General features: G+C 41.3%; 1 long non-coding RNA gene across 1 annotated transcript in view; it reads right to left on the minus strand.

Moving 5' to 3' along the window:
- LOC118587842 overlaps positions 1–20005 on the minus strand; it is a 76005-nt gene extending 56000 nt beyond the window's left edge. The window contains exons 1-2 of the long non-coding RNA XR_004945477.1: positions 19348–20005; positions 17938–18040 (exon numbers count right to left, since the gene is read on the minus strand). This is a non-coding gene — a long non-coding RNA (uncharacterized LOC118587842). The remainder of the gene's footprint in view (positions 1–17937; positions 18041–19347) is intronic.
- Between the last annotated feature and the right edge of the window lie 1972 nt (positions 20006–21977).

Below are 21977 nucleotides of genomic sequence, written 5' to 3' on the forward strand. Positions count from 1 at the left end.
TACTAAACAGAGAGTGAGGACGTCTCCTGATTTCAGTTCAGAAGAGAAATGGCATCTTTGCATGCATAAGGGCATGTCATCTCCAGGGGACAACAGCCAGCTCGTTCTATACTCTATCTACTTTCATATCGCTCAGTCATTCTTCTCCAACAGCCTCCGCCTCCTTAGCTTTCTTTCACTTGTGCAGTCTGGGAAGTTAAATGCACAGGGTGTAGTTAACCCCTTCCAAAGACTGGATATCCCAGGATACTCACTGACAAGTTTAGCTATCAGTGAAAATCCTTCAGTAAAGGAATAAATTAGAAGTTAGACAACCCACCAAAACCCACTGGAAATACCAGACGTGTGTTTCAGAGTAGGCCTGAATGCTCTCTGGTTATTCCTATTTATCCTTTGTAGTTCTGAGACATGAACCATTCCACATCATTTCCATTAACATCCTAGCACCACCTAAAATTTTCTTTTGGGGGTATGTGTGTATGTGTGCGTGTGCGCGCACGTGTGTGTGTGTGTGTGTGTGTGTGTGTGTGTATGCATGTGTGTGTGTGTGTGTGTGTGTATTTACTGGTGGAGAAATTAATATTGATGAGATTCTACTTGCAAGTACCCTTAAGGTAAAAATGTATGGCAGAAAAAAGGCAGACCATCAGAAGGGCAGCTAGGACTAGCAGATAAGAAAGTGAATACGCAGCAGGACGATGGCCAGAACATGTATGAAAATATAACTCCACTTCCCAGTCTGGGGCAGCACACTAGAGTTGACCCTATTGTTGGCACTGGTGAGCCAACCCTGTGAGTGTGAAATCAACAGAACTGACTCTGCCCCCTCTCCTCTGCCATATGGTGGCATGCATGAGGGAAAGATGCCCTTGCCCCTCTGCCGCTTACTACCTGTGGCAGGGGTCAGAGCTGGCCCCAGAGTCACAAGAATGAGAGAATCAGATGTGTCCTATACCAGCTACAGCACACAGAAGAGGGGGCTCTGTACCCTGCCTGGGCAGCACACCAGAACTGACCCTGTGGTCTGGGTCATAGGAGAGCCAGCCCTGACGGCATGGAGAGTAGAAGAGCTGATCCTCAACCCACCCCCACCCTCACCTCCACCCCTGCCTTGCATTCCCCCTGCAGCAATCAGGAGAGAGGACCCTGCACCTTGCCTGGGCAAAACAGTTCAGCTGGCCCTGGTGATATGAATGAGGGGGACTTGGATCTGAGGGCCCAAGGATAGGAAAACTGGCCCCACTCCTTGCTGTAGGTTGCATTAGGTGAGCTATCTGAGGCAGTGCTGGAGAGCTCATCTGGGTAGTGACAATGAGGGAAAGCTAGAGAGTTTAATAACCCAGCTACCACCCAGGCCCAGAACCAGGGCTGTGAGCTGGCCCTTCCCAACATCCACTGAACCTATGAACTGTTGGAGCATGTGAAGAGGATGAACCTACAGATCCAAAACAGCAGGATCTCCAGGACACAGGACAACAACAGGATATCCAAGAGGAGTCCCAATGAGGGCCCATTACTAGTGGTGTAGCAGGAACCAGAGGCCTCCAGCCAGACTCATGGAAATGAACATGTGCAAGGAAAGATGAATGAACTAAAGGCTGAACTGTGTGTCTCAAGGGGCCACACTGCATTTCCACAACAAGTCTTCTTTTTTTGTTGTTTTTTGGTTTGGTTTGGTTTGGTTTTTCTTTTAAATTTGGTTTTGTTTGAGGTGGGAAGGTTGCAAGGGCAGTGGGCAGATGTGAGGGGACAGGGGATGGGTAGGATCAGAATGCATGATATGAAATCCACAAAAAATCAATAAAAGTTTTAAAAAAAGAAAGGAAAACATAAAATATATGAATATATATTTAGTATAAAACATAATTTTATATGTTTCTATAAAATGTGAATATTTAAAATACATAGATAGTATCATTAAAGAAAGAAAGAAAATATAACTCTGGCCTGCAATCTACAGCAACCTGCCTAGTAAATCAACCCATGATCCAATATAAGCAGCTCAAGATGAAAGTCTGCAATAACCGTAATTGTAAAAAGTCAGACTGCTATCTTTAGCAATAGCCTAGGAAGCCAAGTAGTGACTTTTATAATGGCTAGACATAGCAGCTAGGGCCTGATTAATAACCATTTCCCTAATTAGTCTCCCTGCTTCTTACTTAGGTAACACTAGAGAAAGCTAAGCATTGCTGGGCATGGTGACTCGTGTTTACATCCCAACACATAGAAGGCTACAGAGCGAGGACTGACAGGAATCAAGGACAGTCTATATGCTGTAGACTGAGTTCCAAGCCAGCTTTGGCTACAGTTCAGAAACAAACAAATAAATAAATAATCCAACCATATACCTTTAATCATCCCTAGGGGATTTCTTGTTTCCAGTTACCTAACCAATTGCTTCTCCACGCCAACACCTTCCCATCACTGCACATCTGAAACCTCCTTCTTTCTTCCACAGTGTCTTACGACTGCCTACCTGCCTTGGAGTCTTGGCCCAAAATACAAGTGACAGCGGCTGGCTCCCTTGCTAGGATGAACAGGGACTACATGGCCTGTGAAAGTTCTCACTTGGTTGCTGTTTATGTCCTCAGGGATGTTGCACAAGTATGTACTGAATAAGTAATGGAAAATATCCAACAACAGTCTACAGTAAAGGTGTTACTTAGAGTTGAACGTATGTATGAACAGTTTACCATGCATGAACATATATGACAAGTCCAAGCTGGTTCATCCTTTTTTTCATGGAAGCAGAGTGGAGAAGTAAGCAGAGGACCAGAGTGGATATGGTAAGTTGCTTTTCTTATAGAGCAGGCAATATCTGGCCATACCTTTCACAGAAATATGAGAGAGGTAGCATGCCACTATGCGCCAGTAGATGCCTGCTTGGGCTCTCAGCTCCAATAGACTAAATGCTTGTTTGCGTCAAAATCTCTGCACTGACAGCCTAACTTTCAGTGGTGTGGTATTAAGAGGTGGGACCTTTCGGGGGTCATTAGGTCATTAGAGTGAAATCCTATAGAACAGATCCATCACAGAGAGGCTTGCTCTCTCTCTTTCTGTGGTCCACTCTGTGAAAGACACAGTAAGGAGGTGCCTATCTGCCGGCATAAAGTGTGTTGCCATCCAATATCAGACTTTTGGGCACTTTATTCTTAGATTTCTAAGCCTCTAAATCTGTGAGAAATATTTGTTGTTGAGGAAATTTGTCTATAAGACACCCATCCCTTTTGTCTTAAACCAGTTGTTTTCTCATGCCCAGCTCCATAGTTCTAACATTGTTACATCCTTACTCCAGTCAATATCTGCCCATCCCAGAGGCCAAGTTCTCCAGGAGACTGAGCTGCCTTCTCCACCTGTGCTGACACTAGAGCCATGCATGGGTCTGTTTCTCCTGTCTGTGGTTGACCTTGTTTCCCAACTGAGTTGGTGCTTTCTGCCTAAGGCCTTAACTACATTGTGGCAATTTAAGTAACATTGTAATCATTTAATTTTTAATATTCCAGGTCTTAATTCTCCAAAAATAACAATTTCCTTATGCAAGAGATCACAAACACAAAATGAGTCCCTAAGCAACTTAGCAATTCATTTAAACTATGCCGTGGATGAGCTAGAAACTATGCAGCACCAAAGAGGCTGCCTTATTTAAAAGGGTCAATTAGTCACTTCTGGCCATTTTGCTGAGTAACAGCATTGATCCTTATATAATAGAGCTGATGTATGCCCATTTGCAGGAATAAACCGCGTGTATCTCTTTTCAACTCCACTTGACCAGTATTCTATTAGCATCTTGAAACCAGTTGCCAGAATAGAGTTTACACTGGAGAAGCAGAAATGCTACAAGTCATGACTCAAAACAAAAACCCAGAGTGTTCAGCATCTATTAGCATACAAGCAAACGGAGAAGAACACGGATATGCTTAGATACACTGATATTTCAGGAAAGGAGAAAGTCAGATGCCTTTGTGACTCCATCTTAAAACCCTGGCAAATCAAACAATGCTTTATCAAACAATACAAATCAAACACCACATTGACATAACGAGACATCCCTTGGGGCCACATGCTCACAACTTCTGCCTTATGGCAATGTATCATAGCCTTGTTTATGCCTTCAGATCTTTAGTTTATACCAATAAAATTTGAGCAGTGGAGTCTCAAAGGAGCCTGAGTATATTGAATACATTGGTTAAATTCCTAATGATCAACATTTCTCAGGGACTGTTTTTCTTAGCATTCTTGGATGTGTGCAAACATTTATTATCATATGTTAAGAAGTTAGTGTGTATATTAAAAGCAGTTTTAAGGCTGAATAAGGCCATTTGTTAAACTAAAATCATTCATAGATACTGGTGGCATTTCTTGCTTTAATAGCATATATTGCAAATTAATTAAAATATACAGCTTACTGTAGATATCTCTGTAACTATACATGCAAATACAAAAAGAAATAAAAATCAATTCCAGCACATGAAACCACCCTTATATTAACAGTAAGGCAAGGCAGAAATTGAAACATAGTAGTATCTAACTCAGACACCATCATTGACTACTCTCCTGATATGAAAACAAGGACACAGTTGACCTAGTTGATGTTAGAGAATTTTGCCCCAGAGAAGGTAAGCATCCTCTCTTGCAAAGGTCACTTGATATGCCCATTGAAACATGTGTTTAATTTTCATGCCTATTCTTTGCACATACACTGAAAATCTCTGGACCACTCATTAGAGTAATATTATGGCTACTCTAGTTTTAGCACTAATTGTGTATTTCCAGTTTTAACTTTATGCCAACATTAATGAGTATAATTCATCTTACATGGGCTTTAGAATAATTGCCAGGCTTTGTTTTATGGTGTAAGAGGGTTATAAAGCTGAGAAAGTCTCTTCACATTAATCACTGCCACAGTGAAATACTCGAGTGACATTTAGTTCAGAATCCATAAATGTACCTGGGATCAACAATCTCTTGATTGTTGCTCTTCAGTGACTCATTCTCCCAATGAGATAGGAGTTTTATAAGTTAAAAAAAATTAAAAGTAGAAGTAAGAAATCATAGACAGAAGTGTCCTTAGATGGGGTGACATGTGAAAGATTGAAATTTAATTGCTCTCTCTTCCTACTCCAGTTGCTCTTCATGGACAGTTCTTTGAAATGCAGAACAAATGTTTCTTGTCCTTCTTTGTTTATGATGCAGATGAAAAATTCAACAGCTAGGTCACAGTGTAATCTGCCTTGCATACCCTTATAAATTTTCTATCTTTCCTGCCAGCAGAACAGTGTCCTCATCAACTTTGAAATGGAAAGCAGTCCAGGATAGCAGTTCTCATCCTTTTACATTAGTTACCCTGTTAAAATGATTTGAGAATCACCTTGACTTGTGTCTTCTTTATTAGTGCCAAAATCTCCAAAACAAAGGTAACATTGAATTTCTGAATTTTAACACATCCTTCTAAATTAATAGATGGGCATGCAGGTTCTTATTATCATTCCTGATCCAATTTCTTCAATAAGTACTGAAAGGTACTGCTGAAGCAGATAGAAGGGGGCAGGGGTCGCAGTATGTTGAGTACTTTGAGATGTATCTAGAACACAGACTTTTTTACATAGGCATTCCAGGGACAGCTGGAAAATATTCACAGTCAAAGCTCCTTCATGAAGGCCAAACACAACTGGGATTCTCATGACAATCTGTACTTAGATAAGCAAATGAACAAAAAATACCCTTCTATTTCCTAAAGTTGGAACAGCAAAGCAATGGCCAGAAGCTAACACCCAACAAAGAACAAAGAATTAAGTTGGATAAGAGGAAAAGTAAAGTTCTGAAGGGATTGTATAAAAGCTCTGCTATCAGTGGGTAGTGGAGTATGGAAATTAAAAGAAACTGAGATGTGGAGCAACTCAAGAAGTGAACTAAACCTGCGGGGTCCTTGAGATGGAACTGATGGAGAAGTTGAAGTTAGTAGTCATGAGACAAGAGGAAGAACTCCTGAGTGGGTCACATGAATGGGGTGGGCACAAGATAATTATTCCAAAGAAGTGAGCCAGCTAACTAGCATTCCAGGATGTGAGGAAGGTTATCTTTACGAACAGTGATGTTCCCCAAGCACTATATTAAGAGAAGTATTGGAGGACTGGAGAGGTGGCTTAGTGGGCAAGAGTGTTTACTGTGGAAGCATAAGGACCCGGTTTCAGACCCCAGTACCCCATGCTTGTGCAGCGAGTCCCTTAGCCACTGCACCGTTTTCCCTGGCCCTGTCACTCCTAACTTTTATGTCAGCTTGGACTTCTTTACTGAGCTACAATTTATTTCCATGGTGCCTTCACTTGGTTATTTGGGCATCTCAAATGTAAAGCGTTGAAATCTAAATGTCCTATTTATCCTCTCTCCTCTACCCTCGGGTTTTTAATGCCACCTGGTCAGTTACAGCAAGAGCTCAAGTCAAACAAAAACCCTGAGAAAGTACAATCAGACAACAGGTTCTGTTTTTAATCTGAATTGAAAATCCAACTACGTCTCACCACTAACACTATAACATTAGGGATTCAACTGAAGGTGATATGAGCCTTCCTTTCCTCCTCTGTGTGCATGCATGTGTGTGGATGTGTGTGCATGTGCGTGTGTGTGTGTGTGTGTGTGTGTGTGTGTGTGTGTGTGTGTGTGTGATCTACTGAAAGCATCTAAGAGGGGACTTGTTAACAGGTCTTAGTAATGCTGTTGTCTGCAATCTGTTGCAATAAAATATAGGCCATGACAGGAAAGGGATGTATACCTAAAGAGGAGAAGCCTGAGGAAATACATAAGGTTGAACTAGAACCCATGTCTATCCCTACTACCTCCCCTGGGTAGTTGTGTTGCGATAGAAGAAGTTGATGCTCTTTGTACACATCTGGCCCACAAGTCAGACAACTTGAAGGAAAATTTAGGGGGGAAAGGTCATGCAGTGACAGGTTTTAGTGTTATCTCATACCAAACTGATGGCTTAGCAGATAATCAATACATGCAAGCTGCAGAAGCATCTGCCTCAGGTGACTGAGCATTAAATAGCAACATGACTGTGCCATCACTTTTAAATCCCAAACTAATAAAATATATCCATGGTTCAGAACTAACCAGAAACATACAGGGAAGAGGATTCTGGGAAATTGTCATTCCAGGCAAGTTGGCTCATTACAGATATTACAGTGTAACACCTTGCCAGCTTGATGCTTATGTGTAGCTCCTGAAATCACCACTGTGTTAATTTCCCAATAAAGACAACAACAGAATCACATTTCCTCTCAAACATGAAAGTTATTCCACCCACCAACGAAAATATGCCAACTCTTGTCTCCTTAAGAGACAAAACGTTTCATTTGTGTGTTGTTCCTTCTTCTAGCCAGCTCTACTTCTTACATCTTGAGTATATAGTTAATTATTATTAATATATCTTATATTAGATGGTGGCAGATTGGGAGAGAGAAGGAAAACAAAAATATTTGCCTAATATATATATAAACATATCAAACTAGAAAAAATAGTCATAAATATTACACTCTCACTTTCTGTATTTGGTCACAGTGTTGTAGCTGGTATTTAAAACTACCTCTACACGTTATTAATTCCATATTTCATCAGCAAGCACCTCAGCTCATCCTGGTAGTTTGTCTAAATTGAATATCTACTGCAGCACAACCAAATATTCCAAAATTGACATAAATATTTATTGTTTCACAAGTTTTGTGAGCCAACTAAGAGTGAGTCAGCTGGGTGACTCTAGGTCAGGATTTTATGAACCCTCAGCCAGGATTGTAGTAATCTAGGGGATTGATCCCAAGACAGTTGATTCACAAGCCTTCAATAGAAGCCTCAGTCCTTTGCATGATGTCAGGCAGAGCTTCTGTTCCTCAGTCCATGGAGTCTCCCAGAATCTTGAGGTTCTTTACACATAACGTTATTGTTTGTTTGAATATGAAATGTCTCCCACAGGCTTCTGTGTCAGACCTAACTGCCAGCTGTGATTGGAGACTGAGGGATCTCACCAAATCAACAGATCAAACCCTAGATGGGTTTATAATACGATACCATTATGTTGGAGGTGATAAGGGGGAGATGAGGAGCCTAGTTGGAGGAAGTTGATCACTTAAGGGCATTACCTGGAAAGATTTATCATGTCTCCTCCCACATCTTCTGCTTCTAGTCACCATAAGGTAAGAAGCCCCTGGCCCATGCTCCCATCACCATAGCATTCTGCCTCCTTCCAGGTCCAAAGCAATGAGTCCAGATAGCCTCGAACCTCTGAAACCATGAGCCAAAATACGTCCTTCCTCCCTAAAGATTTTTGTCTCAATGACAGAAAAGATAACATGAGTGCCTTCTGTCTCTTGCCAAAGACTGAGCAAAAGGAGAAACGTTGTCCTTTTACAAATCACTCTCAGAACTCACATTGTTACTTCCATTGTATTATATTAATGAGACTCAAGTTACTAGATCTGGCTAATCAAAGAAGGGAAATTATACCCCCCTGTCCCCAAAATCTTGAAAGACATTTCAAAACATTTGAGGAAATATTTTTAAAACACTATGGTCATTATGATAAATTATATGGGTTACTCTAATAGTTACATTATTGTTGTTTCTTCTTATTCTTGGGGAAGCAACTAGAGTTCATTTTATATCCAACAGCCAGGAATTAACATGTAAATAAGATCCATTTAGCTTTCTTAACTGAAACTTTCTGGTTGCCTCTCCACTACATGTGGAATAAAGTCCAAGTGGTTACCAGTGTCAAGGGGCTATCTGCCCCTGGACTCTGTCAATCATCCCTGCAACTTCAATCCCTAGCAAATCCACTCTCATCCTCCAAGTTTCAGCACAGGGCCTCTTGAGCCCCGCACTTCTGATACCTTGGATCAAACAACTATGTACTAGGAGTCTGTCCTACACACAGTAGAATGATTGGCAGCATCCCAGACTTGGCTTCTAACTACTTGCCTGAAGTGCCTCCATGAGAGTTGCCATCAGTGATGTGCCCATAGTCTAAACTCAGCCACAGTTGAAAGCCACCATCTCAGCTACATGGACAACCTCTATGTTCCTAGAAGAGACAATATTCATCCTATTTCTTACTATTTAATTTGGTTTGATTCTGCACTTCATAACACTTTGGTTATGATTATTATCTATCTCCTTCCCCGAATACAAATACAAGGTAATAGGGGTTTCTCTCACTGGTGTATTCAGGAACCTACCACAGTGCCAGTCACACACCAAAAGCTCAAAGAACCTATATCACATGATCTACAAATGCTTCTGCAACAAGGAACCCATCAGTGTTCCCCACTTCCCTTCATCTATTCATATTTTTTTATCAGAAAAAAAAACACCCACATAATTTAAATGCTACAAGGTCTGACTTCACCCTAGGATAATATTGCTTATAGTGATGTATACCATGTTGTCTTAGTTAGTTTTATATTGCTGTGATAACGCACCATGGCCAAAAGCAGCCTGGGGAGGAAAGGGTTTGTTCCTGCTTATATCATGTTACCCTTCTTCCAGAGAAGTCAATGCAGGAACTTAAGGCAGGAATCTGGAAGCCGAAACTGAAGCAGAAGCCATGGACAATGCTGTTTAATGGCTTGCTCCTCATGGCTTGCTCAACCTGCTTTCTTAACACCCCAGGACCACCTGCCCTGCAGTGACACCACCTACAGGGCCCTCCTCATCAATCCTTAGTTAAGAAAGTACACCACAGGCTGGCCTCCAGGTCAGTCTGGTGGGAGTAGTTTCTCAGTTGAGGGTCCCTCTTCCCAAATGCCTGGCTGATGTCAACTTGACGTAAAGCTAGCCAGCACATATGAGCTTTATTTCCCCTTCAGTATACATATGTCTTCCTTTCTGGAAACAACACATATCTCTAGCATATTGCCTGGGGTTCTGCTTTTTTCTTCAAAGAATGAAATGATTTATACTAGTCTACACACACCCACATATGTGTGTAATTTAGGCTTAACAAGTCATTACAGTTTGAAATCAAAGCCACAAAGGAAGAGGAGGTAAATATGTTACCTACAAAGTTGGTGTACATATATTGCTAGGCAGCAAATTAGATTGTGAGATTCCTGAAAAAAAAGATGTACATAAATTATCAAAAAGTTTAATTATTATTTAAGAGAATTGTTTCCCAAGATGACATTTGAAACTGTCTTCTTAATTATATAAGAATATATTTGTGAACACATTATCCTCAAATTAGAGTTTATTAAAAATATAGAGAAAACTTTCTAAAAGGCTCTGTGGCAGGCTAAAAATTGCCCTGAAGGTGTAGGAGGCACAGCTCTGGGCATGCCTGGGAGGCTCTTTCCAGAGAGGTTTAACTGAAAGGCGAAGCTCTGCCCTGAACATGAATAGTGTCATCCCATAGGCTGGAGCTCACAGCTGGACTCAAAGCAGGGAATGGGCTTAAGCATTCATCTCTACGTGCTCACAATGTGAACAGCTGCCTCTTGCTCCAACCACTCCTCCCAGTGACAGACCGTCCTCTGAAACTCTAGTCCAAAATAAAATCGTCCCTCCTTCAGTCACCGTAATTTGTTACTGCGGTGAGGAAAGCAGCCAACATGGTGATGATTGCCTTAGGAGGTCAAATATTACTTTACAGCCAAAGACATCGGAACAGTAAGGGTCTCGGAATGCAGAGACAATCGTGGATTGTACAGACAAGCTCTGAAGGCAACCTCAAGGGTAGCTCACAGAGACTTGCTGTAGAGGGAAAAAGGAGAGAAAGGGAGGGAGAGAACTGTGAGGGTTCAACACTGCTGGCTTTGGAGAAGCCAGAAGTGGCCATAAACCAAACTCATGGGGGAATGCAATCCTAGACGGTGACGATGTGCCTGCCGCAGGGGGCTCATAGCCCAGTTTATACTGTGACTCTTACCTGATGATAGTGACTTTTGACTTTGGAAACTTAAGAGAAGCTTCTGTGTTCTCTTAAACACTTAGGTCTGTGGTAATTTGCCATATCAACTGCAGGAAACTAAGGTAAGCTCTTTTTTTTTTTTTTATTCTTATAAAGGAAAACATTTAATTGGGGCTCACTTACAGTTTCAAAGGTTTAGTCCATTATCATCACGGCAAGAAGCAAGACAGCATGCAGGCAGACATGGTGCTGCAGAAGGAACTGAGAGTTCTATAGCTGAATCCACAGGCAACAGGAAGTGAACTGTGTGCCACACTGGGTTAGCTTGAACATAGGAAACCTCTAAGGCCACCCCCACAGTGACACACTTCTCCAACAAGGCCACACCTCCTCCAACAAAGCCAGACCTCTTAATAGTGCTACTCCCTATGGGCATTCATTTGAGTCTATGGGGGCCATTCCCATTCAGACCGCCACAGTGGTGAAACTCAGTTTTCTCTGCACCATTTGTTAAACATGCTGTGTTTTCTCCAATGTATTATTTTGGCCTTTGTCAAAAAAAAAAACAAAAAAAAAAAAAAAAAACAACAAAAAACAAAAAAAAAAAAAAACAAGTAACCATAGTTGTGTGAGTTTATATCTGGGTCCTCAGTTCTATTCCATTTACTTATGTGCTGCTTTTTGTGGCAGTACCACAGTTTATATTACCATGACTCTGTAGTATAATTTTAAATCAGGTATGGTGATACTTCTTACAATATCCTGTTTGTTCTGTATTGCTTTGACCATCCTTGGTTCTTTACACCTCTTTATAATCATTTGTATTTTTTTCTGTCTGTGAAGAGTCGCTTTGGAATTTTGAGTAGAGTTATATTAATTTTTAGAATACTTTTGGTAGAATGGCATTTTCATAAGATCACAAGATTATTTCCTCTGACCCATGAGCATATGTGGTTTTTCCATCTTCTGCTGTGTACTGTGTGGAGGGCTTTCACTCCCTTGGTTGGATTTATTCTGTGTTTGTGTGTGTGTGTGTGTGTGTGTGTGTGTGTGTGTGTGTGTGTGTGTCTTAGTGAGGGTTTCTTTCTTTCTTTCTTATTATTATTAAGAGAGTTTCTATTCATTGGTTTTCTATTCATTGACATGCCAACCATCAGATTCCCCTCAAGATGGGGTGATCCTTGTAGATTCCTGGGAACTTCCCTAGCACTCTGTTTCTCCCTATTCCCATGAGGTCTTCATTTATCATGGTATCTCTTTCCTAAGGTAGGCTCTTTATCTTAATGATCTGGAACAATAATGCTATCAGAGGGCAGTTTTAAAGTGAACATCATTTTGCAGAAGGTTAAGTAATATTGCCAAATTACAAAAGGAATTCAAACATAGACTTTGTGATCTAGAAAGGAGACTGAATCTGTGACCCATGATGGAAAGGGGCTATTTCTTCAAGTAGAAGTGAAGGAAGAAGAGAAAGTCTTGTTAGGAGACGAGGAGTGGAAGCTGCAGTATAATACTGGAGTTCACGAGGCTGTCACACACCTGAGGGGAGATCCTATCAGGATACACAGGGGAGTCTCTGCCTTCAAGCGTAACTGGATTCAGCCATTGTCCACCATTTCTCTGGGACTCTTAATCCTTCAATCTGTCTTCCCTGACCAAGACCTATAATAAAATGTCCAGGACTGAAGACCAATAACAGATCTGCAGAAATGCAGCCAATGAGACAGTTATTCTGCCATTGGTGGAGGCTAATAAAGCAGTCCTGATTATTGATCTTTTTGCTCTGTTAAGCAAAAATGCCTTCAAGGACAAATCGAGAGCAAAGAGGATCAAGCATGGAAGTAAATTAGGCACATGTAAATAAAACTTGTTGTTCCAGCATCTGAACACAACAATTAAACATCTTGGGATTGGGGGGTTCAGACTGTACTGGTATTAGCTAGACAAAGGTATTTTTTGAAACAAAGGTATTTCTTTTTGCTTATCACCTAACTCAGAGATGCTGGGTTTTGATATCAAGAAGAAAATTGGATTTGGGTGATATATTATTGTATTAAAATAGGAGTTTCTGAGAGTGAAAATCTAATAATAATAATATACTGGACACTGGAAAAGCTGTCATGGGATGTTGGACAATAAGGATTCTGGACTCTGGTAAACATGTATTTGAATCTAAGAGCTAGCATTCACTGACTGTACTACCTTAGGTATGTCACTGGACCTCTTTATGATCTGGGTTATTTTTACTAACTAATCAATTAATTAATTTTTTCTCAGCCCAATCACAGTTTCTCCTCCCTCCCCCCTTCTCCTAGTCCCTCCATGTAACCTCTCCCATGCCCTCCATCCACTCCCTCTCCCTTCCCTTCAAAAAAATGCTGGTTTCCATGTATATCTACTAGCCATGGGGTACCAAGTTACAAGTAGACTGGACACCTCCTCTCCTATTAAAGCTGGACAAGGCAACCCAGCAGAAGGAAAGGGTCCCAGGAGAAGTAATAGAGTCAGAGACAGACCCTGCTCCCTCAGCCAGGAGTCTCACAAGAAGACCAAGATATACAACTGCAACACATGTGCAGAGGGCCCAGGTCAGTTCCATGTAAGTTCTCTGGTTGGGTTCAGTCTCTGTGAGCCCCCATGAGCCCAGTTCAGTTGACTCTATATGTTTTCCCATTGTGAACTTGGCCCTTTGGCTCCCATAATCCTTTCTCCCCCTCTTCTGCAGGATTCCCTGAGCTCTGCCTAATATTTGGCTGTGGGTCTCTGCATCTGTATCCATCAGTTGCTGGGTGAAGCCTCTCTGATGATGATTGGGCTAAGCAACGAAGAACTAAGTTTTTAAGAGGGAAAATACTTGTAAAAATAATGATAATTTATCTAAAGGATTTCATGGAAAAACAGACAAGTTGCTTAGTCCCCTTCCTGGAACATGTCACATGTTCACCAAGTGGTCACTATTCACGGTGAACTTATCAGTGGATTACAATATTTATAATCTTCTAATCTCTTAAAAATTAAAAATTGTACTGTGCATGGAATCAGAAACTTCTCCTAACACTGTGTCTTGGAACTCATGATGGAATTGAGTCACCCATGGCTGCATTAGTGGGCAATGCTTGATGGGCATTCTGAGATGGTGAGAGACAATGCTTCCTTGCCTCAGGTCCACCAGAAGGTAGTTGATGTCCCTGTGTGAATCTCTTGTGCTAAGTCTCTGCCTCTAGTAGTTGACTCTGGCATTAGTTCCTTCCCTTAATAAATTTTCTATTATTTATTTCTTCTGTGTACAGGGAAGTCATTTGAGGCTGGGTTGCTGCCATGTTACTGTTTCTAGCCAATCGGTTGTAAGCAGAAGTAATGTGCATCCATTTTAAATCAGAGTATATTTTTCACTCTGATACAAATTGCACGATAATGTTGGTCCAGAAAGACCTGATCCCAGCGTATAAGAACTCATTCCAAAGTGCTAGGAAACTGGGGAGGGTAGGAGCAGGCCTATACATTGTAAGTGTGCAGTTTATTGCAGACTACCTGGTAGCAAGTTGGACCTGAATGGCGGCAATACCAGGTAGAGATCTACACTCTGGGTCAGCTAAAGGGGTTTATAAAACAGTCAGGCAAAAGTAACTCCATGGCTGGTAAGATGGTTCAGTGAGTAAAATACCTGCCACATAAGTGTGAGGGACCTGAGTTTGAATCCCCAGAACCAGACTAAGCCAGATGCAGAAGTACACACACTGGTTATCTCATAGCTGTTACCACAAGATGAGAGGCAAACAGAGAATTCCCAGAAGTTTGTGGGCCAGATGGTCTAGCATTATGTAGTGGTAACCAAGAGACTGTGCATGAAATGAGGTAGAAGATGAGGCTGAGTAGCCAAAGATGTCATCTGATCTCCACACACATGTGACAGCATGCCCATGCCCATATTTATACAAATAAACATAAGATCCCTCTCCCTTGATAGCCTCATACCTATATGCTGCCCGAGATACATATAGTCATTCTTTTGTGACAGTTGCATCACATGCCTGCCTCTCAGTGGATGTCTCCCAGTCCTTGCATCTTTAACATGCTTGGGTCTCTACTGCAACCCAGGCTTCACTGTCACAGCTTCACACAATGGCCCACCAGAGTTTCCTTGAAGGGAATCAAATCCTGGTGTATTACTTGCCCTCATCAGCTGTCTGGGCCCTTTGATTCCTTAATTCCGGTATTTTTGCATGCTTGCAGACCCAGCACAATGAAGACCATGCTGCCAAGTTCTACTGCCAGTTGGAAATGCAGTCTGCCAATCTCTAGCCCTGTTGTAATCATTTCTCTGCACCATGGAAGAACCCAGGGCAAACTCTTCTCCGGATGGTTTGTTTTTGAACAAGGAACCCCTCCTATGGGATTTTCAGCTTCGTCTCTCACCCTTTGGACAAATCTGAATTTTTTCGAGTTTGAGCCTTTGATGAGTGAATTCTTGCCCTCACAATCCCTTTCCTATTGTCCCAGGGTTTCTCTTTAATGACACAATTACAGGTGCATTCTCCTTACCTACCTTGTCTACAACTTTATACTCACTCATAAGTCGTTCCTCTCTTAAGTGCACATTTCTCATATCTTCCCACTTCAAATTTGGTATAAACCTCAGTAATTTCTGTGAGTAATAACCATGCCACAGCACAAATGTTAGGCTATCTAGAATACATTTCACCTAACAAAAACTCAGCTTCATTTAAATTTCCAAGACATAAGCAGAATGCACCCAGATTTTCTTTTTACCAGAGTGTAGCAAGAATGGCTTGTAGCCTAGTTTCCAACAGAGTTCTTATTTCCCTTTGAAACCTCTTGAGTCAGGTTTTCGCTGTCTGTATGTTTCTCAGCATCCTGCTCTGCTGACATCCCCTCAGAATGGCTTTAGGCCCAGGATTTCTCTAACCTATCTATAGCTCTAAACGTTTTCACATTCCCCTGAAAACTAGTCCCAAAGGCTGGAATCACATGGTCATATTTATCCCAGAAAGGGACCTAGTCCTTAGTATCACTTATCAGCATTAGTGACTGCTTCACTGTGCCCAGACACCTGACAAAAGAAGTTTAGGGGAGCAGAATGATCATAGTTGCTTTCTAGCTTCAAACACTGAATGATGAAACTAAAAAAGGCTTTGAGTAATAAAATTTCAAATTCAAATTTATATCAAAACTCAGGTCGAGCATGTGCCGATGACACAGGCTCTTTAAGAACCTCCACAAGGGGACAGTGAGATGGTTTAGTGGGTAGAGGCACTTTGTCATCAAGCTCGACAACTTGTGTTTGATCCCCAGGACCCTAACGGAAGGAGAAACCAGACTCCTGAGAACTGTCCTCTGACCTCCAGGTACACACACTGGTATACACATGCATATACACATATATGCACATATGAAAATGAGTAAGTAAACAAATAGGATAAAACTCTTAAACCTGCAGATGGAGGCAGTGCCCCACAAATCCTCTTAATTAGAAAACTACTCAGGGGCTAGAAAAGAACAAATAACATGACTGAGTCTCCCACCAAACCTGCATTGGCTCAAACACTTCTCACTAAATGGAGAGTCAAAAACACAGAGGAAGGAAAGAAAGGCACCAGACCTGAGAACCGCTCTTGAAAAGAACTTCTAACTTGATTATCAAAAGCGGTGGAAGCAAATACAGATAGGTAACTTTCCAAGCCCTTTTTACTTTAATTTTTCCTTTTCCAGAGCTGAGGACTGAACCCAGGACCTTGTGCTTGTTAGGCAAGTGCTCTACCACTGAGCTAAATCCCCAACCCACTTTCTAAGCTCTTAAGTGTGACCCTTGCCAAAAGAATCTTGACCTAAAATAAAGGAAACTATGATTACTGAAGATTTAAAATAATATGAGGCTCCTCAGCTTTCCATGCTAAAGAAGCTGACCAAAGAATCTACTCATTCCCTGTGGAAGACATATCCTCACTGTCCCCTTAAACTTCATCAAAGAGCATAATAAAAAAAATGAATCAGCCGGGCAGTGGTGGCACACTCCTTTAATCCCAGCACTCGGGAGGCAGAGCCAGGCAGATCTCTGTGAGTTTGAGACCAGCCTGGGCTACCAAGTGAGTTCCAGGAAAGGTGCAAAGCTACACAGAGAAACCCTGTCTCAAAAAAAAAAAAAAAAGAATCTTATCATATAATGTAGAGAAAAGGTCTCATACAGGAAATAGATAGGTTAGCCATTCATGGGCACTGAACCAGAATCCTATGGTGTCCAGTTCCTTGTAGATGTTCTTTAAGGTGTCTGCACAGTAAGATGTGAGGCTTGCCACTGGTCACCATTGCTTTGTATACCTTATTTCCAGTTCCAAATAAGGATATCTATTGCAGTTACCCAATTTGTGTCCAGCCATTTTCTACCATGTGCATAGGACAAAAGGGATGGGCAACCCAATTCCATGACCTAAGGGGACTTGCATGTGGCCTTCTTTAAGGAGAGAAGTGAGTGTATTTTTACACATGAGGAGAGAAAACCAAGTGCTTGGTGACCAGAATGACTATTGCCAGCCAATGAGATAGAATAAGTGATATGTGTTATTTTTAGGCAGGAGAATTTGGTTATTTGTTTCTCATCCTCCAAACTTGTTTCTTTCTGCACAAATATTGCCAACTTTCTATCAGTGTAGTTTCTGCCCACTTGAAATTTAAGAACAATGTCTCTGTTATTGTTCCTATGCTACTGATATACAGAAGTTGAATGTCCCACCCATGCTTCCCTGGCATCCACGACCATGACCATGAAAGATGCCGACAGCTTCTACTTCATGTGCCTGCTCCATTCTGACTTCCTTTTTACAATTTTCCCCTCATGTGTCAGGTCCATACAAGACAGGGTTATCAGTCAGTTGAGTCCCCAAGGAGAATGTGGCCAATAAAAATGATGGTTGGATGAGAAGTGCATAAGCTTCCTTATACCTTCTACACCCCTGTGAAATGCATTCTAATCAACTTCCCAGAGATTCCCAGCAGGACCTGAGCCCAGGTGCCCACAGACTTACTTTGCCAATTAGTGTATCCGGATTGGCTTCATTCTCCTCCCCAACTTAATGCTTCACTGACTACTTCAATTCAGAATGTTGGCTCCAGCTTTCTTTCAGAAACCTGCAATATAAGACAGAGGAGTCAACTGAGGTCTCAGATGGCAGAGTATGATTTTAACTGGTGCATATCAATGCATATGAAAATGGCTTTCATTGTGGCAGTTCATATATACATATAACTTTTTATCTTACTGATCTCCCATTTCCCTTTATTATCTTCCCCTTGCCCCTTACCCCTGTCCTCTATTCTCATAGTCTAATGTTCTCTTCCCCCTACATTTTACTCCTTAGAGAAAACATGTAATACATCTTTTTGAGTCTAGCTTATTTTGCTTAACATGATGCTCTCTTGTTTCACCTATTTTTCAGAAAAGGATATGATCTTGCTTTTGTTTGTTGTTGAATGATACTCTGTTGTATGTGTATGTATAGCACATCTTCTTTATTCATTCATTTGTTTGTGAACACACAAATTGATTCCACTCTTAACTATTCTGCATGGTGCCTCAATAGATCTGGCATGCAGGAATTTGCATTTTGTGTTGACTCTGACTCATTTGGTTAAATATCTAGTAGTGGGTATAGCTGGATCATGTAGTAGTTAAAAAGAGTAATTTCATATACAAATAAGATAACAGAGGATATTTGTAAAGTTTACCTGCTTCTTGGAACAATCAAGTAAACTCAAAGGTATATTTTACATTTTCAATAAAGGAAGTAATATGTAAGTTAACCCTTTTATTTTATTTATTTTTTCTTATTCTGGCTTCCCAATGAGTTGACTCTATGCAACCATAGATTTTTCTTATCAAATTCCTTGCAGTGGACTACATGGGATTTCAGGGCTGGTTCTGAAGGATAATAAGACCAAGTCAGATCTACACAAAGTGTGTTAAATATGAACAATAAAAACTGGAAAACCTTAAGGATTGTGTAGACTGTGTTAGTTTGAATCTTAGAGCTGCCACTTCTCAATGATACATTCTCAGGCAATTCTATGTTTAATTATTTGTAATTCAGTTTTATTAGCTATAAAATATAGATAATAAGATGGATTAGTCTCTTCCCATAAGTTATAATGTATATTAAATAACCTACAAGTTTTAGTGGCTCCAGATAGCAATTGCTTACATGAATTGTTTCATACATGGCTCTGGCTCTGCATCACATGGAATCTCTCTATCTCTGTCTCTAACTCTCTCTATCTCTATCTCTATCTATTCCTTTAAGACAATTCCATACATACAGATAATGCACTCTGTTACTCTCCCTCCTTTCTTGTCTTTGTCTTGTGACCCACTGAGTTTGACCAGTTTTGTCTGTGTGACCATGAATTTTGAGCAGTCTACTGCATCCTGGTGGGCTCACCTGTGAATACACAAATGAAGAAACTAGATGTTTTTCCTCCAGAATCCATCAGTAGCCAATAATTCAGTGGGGGGGGGGGTGGGGGTGAGGATGTGTGTGGTCACATCAGTCTCTCTGTGATTCATGCTTGACTGATCGCAGGCCCAGTCTTCAGCTGTGAGATCATGTCTACGATGGCTGTGTAATGCCCAGAACACGGGTTTTCTCAGTCCTCCTCCCTGGCTTCTGGCTCTTACATTCTTTCAGCTCCATCCTCGGCGATAGTCCCTGAGCCTTAGAGAGGGTGGTATAGGTGTACTATTTAGAGACAAGCACTCAACCATCACCTTCTCAAACAGCCATGAGTCTGCATTTAGCATAGTTCATTGCAAAGGGAGGCTTCCTGATTAAGGCTGGATATAGCATGTGCCCACTGGGTATAAACACAAATGTTTAGAAGGCAGTGTGGTATCACATATCTTTAGATGAACAACTCACAGAGATTTGTATTCCCGTGAACCAGGCTAAAGGAGCAGCTTATCGCTGGAAAATGTCATTTCCATAGCACAGAGATAAACCGTGGAAGATGCCAACAGCCATGGTTGGTGTTGGTGGTTGTTTGCCTTATGGGAGAAAGACAAATCACTGGGGACAATTAATCAGCATCATCTACAACATAAGCAAACACACCTTACGGAATTATTTCAAGGATAAAAATGAATTATAATGGAATTCCAAAGCTAGCATGTTCCTAGCAACAATGCACCTCATGTAGACATAAGCTAGCTAGAGTTATGTGGGTTTTTCCTGGTTCCCTGTCCTTTGTGCAGCTGTACACATTGCCAGCAGGGAACAGATGCCAGGGGAGTCCTGGGCAGTGGTGTGTGGAGTTGCATGCTGTGACCTGTCACCTTTGAGAGATGTGTAACTGGTGACATCAAAGTAGAACTTTTTGTCAACACTGCGGAGTTGGTGGTTTGTTTGTTCATTTATTTTTCACAAACCAAAAATACAGAAGACAGCATGACATGCTGACTGAGAAGAGACGAGGCCCTAAAGGTTTGCTTCATTCGGCCTTTCCTACCTACATGGTTTAGAACTCTGCAGAGCCATGAAGTATTCTCCTCGGGGAAAGAGTCTGACCTTATTTTGGGCTTCCGGATTTTTGTGATCTCCCCCCTTGTTCCTGTCATGGCTTGCTACAGTCTGATGTGCCTTCCCACCTGCCTTCTCATAACTTCTATCTGTGTTCCCTTGTGTCTCAATTAGCATTCCCCTTTCATTTTCTAAAAATTTCCCTTAGGATATTTGCTAGCAGTATGCCCTGCTTAGTTTAAACACACTTAGGTCTCCTCCTCAGGCTTGACTATTCAGAGTTATAATTATGAATGTATTTCTCCTATTGCTTAGGTAGAGACTGGAGATCAATTTCTCAGCAGCTGGAAGATTAAATTACAGGTCTAGTGGTGTAGCAGAGAAGGGGAAAACATCTGCTTTGGGATAACCAAATGGTTAAGTGAATTGTGTAGATCTTCACACCCAGAGGTTTATACTCTCTGTGCCAAAGATCTTCTCACGGTTGTGACCAAATAGTTGACAAGCAGCAACTTAAGGGAGAAAAGATTCATTTTGGCTCACAGTTCAGAAGACACAGTTCATCATGGGTGGAAAGGCAGTGGGACCAACTCCTGCCCCAGTAGCTTTGGACAAGGTGGTATGTATCCACCACTCCCTTCTTTCTGACCCAGCCATCTTGACCAGCTCTACACATTCTGTATCCATTTCAACTGTCTGTGGTTATGAGACATAACTCCACACAAACACATAATTTGAGTTTTATGAGAAGAAAACAGTATTTGAGAGTAGAGTCATGAAAAATTTCAACATTTAAGAGGCAACAAAGACAGAAAGATCTGTGATTGATCTAAAATAAGACATTTTAAAGACTCTGTTATAAAAAGAGTTTCAAGAATTAGGAAGTAAAGGAGCACCTAGCTGTGACTAGATGAAGCTCCATCATAATGTAAGTAGTTACAATGCTAGTGCTCTGGTGATCAACAAAAATGGTCAACTCAGAAGCATTTGTTTGTGAAAAAACAGTTTTTCTGCTTCAAAGAAGAATAGTGAAAATCTGGGGCCTTGGCTGGCCACTCCTGACTCACTCCCATTCTCCCATGCTCCAGCACAATCAAAAAGAGTATTTTCACCCAGAAGTAAGTGGCTGTCTTTCCTCAGCAAGCAACCATTTGACTGAAGGATAGAATAGAAGACAAATGAGTTTGATTGGGGGGGTTGGGGTGGAAGAAAATCTTTCTCTTTATTATTGTAAGTTTTGGATTCAGGATTGGGGGGGAGATTGGAAATTTAACAGTGAGGCATTGTGAACGAAAAGCCCACAGAGTAGCCCTAAGAAGAAATTAAGAGAAAACAGCCAAATAGGAAAAAAAGCATTGAAGAAACAATGGCTGGAAACTTTCCAAATTTGACTTTAAGAATGTTAGCCTGGAGCCGGAGAGATTGCTCAGAGGTTAGGAGTGCTTGCTGTTCTTGCAAAGGATCAAGGTTCAGTTCCCAGCACCTGTAATTACAGTTCCAGAGGATGCAGCACCCTCTCCTGGCTTCCCCAGGCACCAGGTACACATGTGGTACAC

This window comes from Onychomys torridus, chromosome 7 (genome assembly GCF_903995425.1).
Source record: "Onychomys torridus chromosome 7, mOncTor1.1, whole genome shotgun sequence".
NCBI classification, from domain to species: domain Eukaryota; kingdom Metazoa; phylum Chordata; class Mammalia; order Rodentia; family Cricetidae; genus Onychomys; species Onychomys torridus.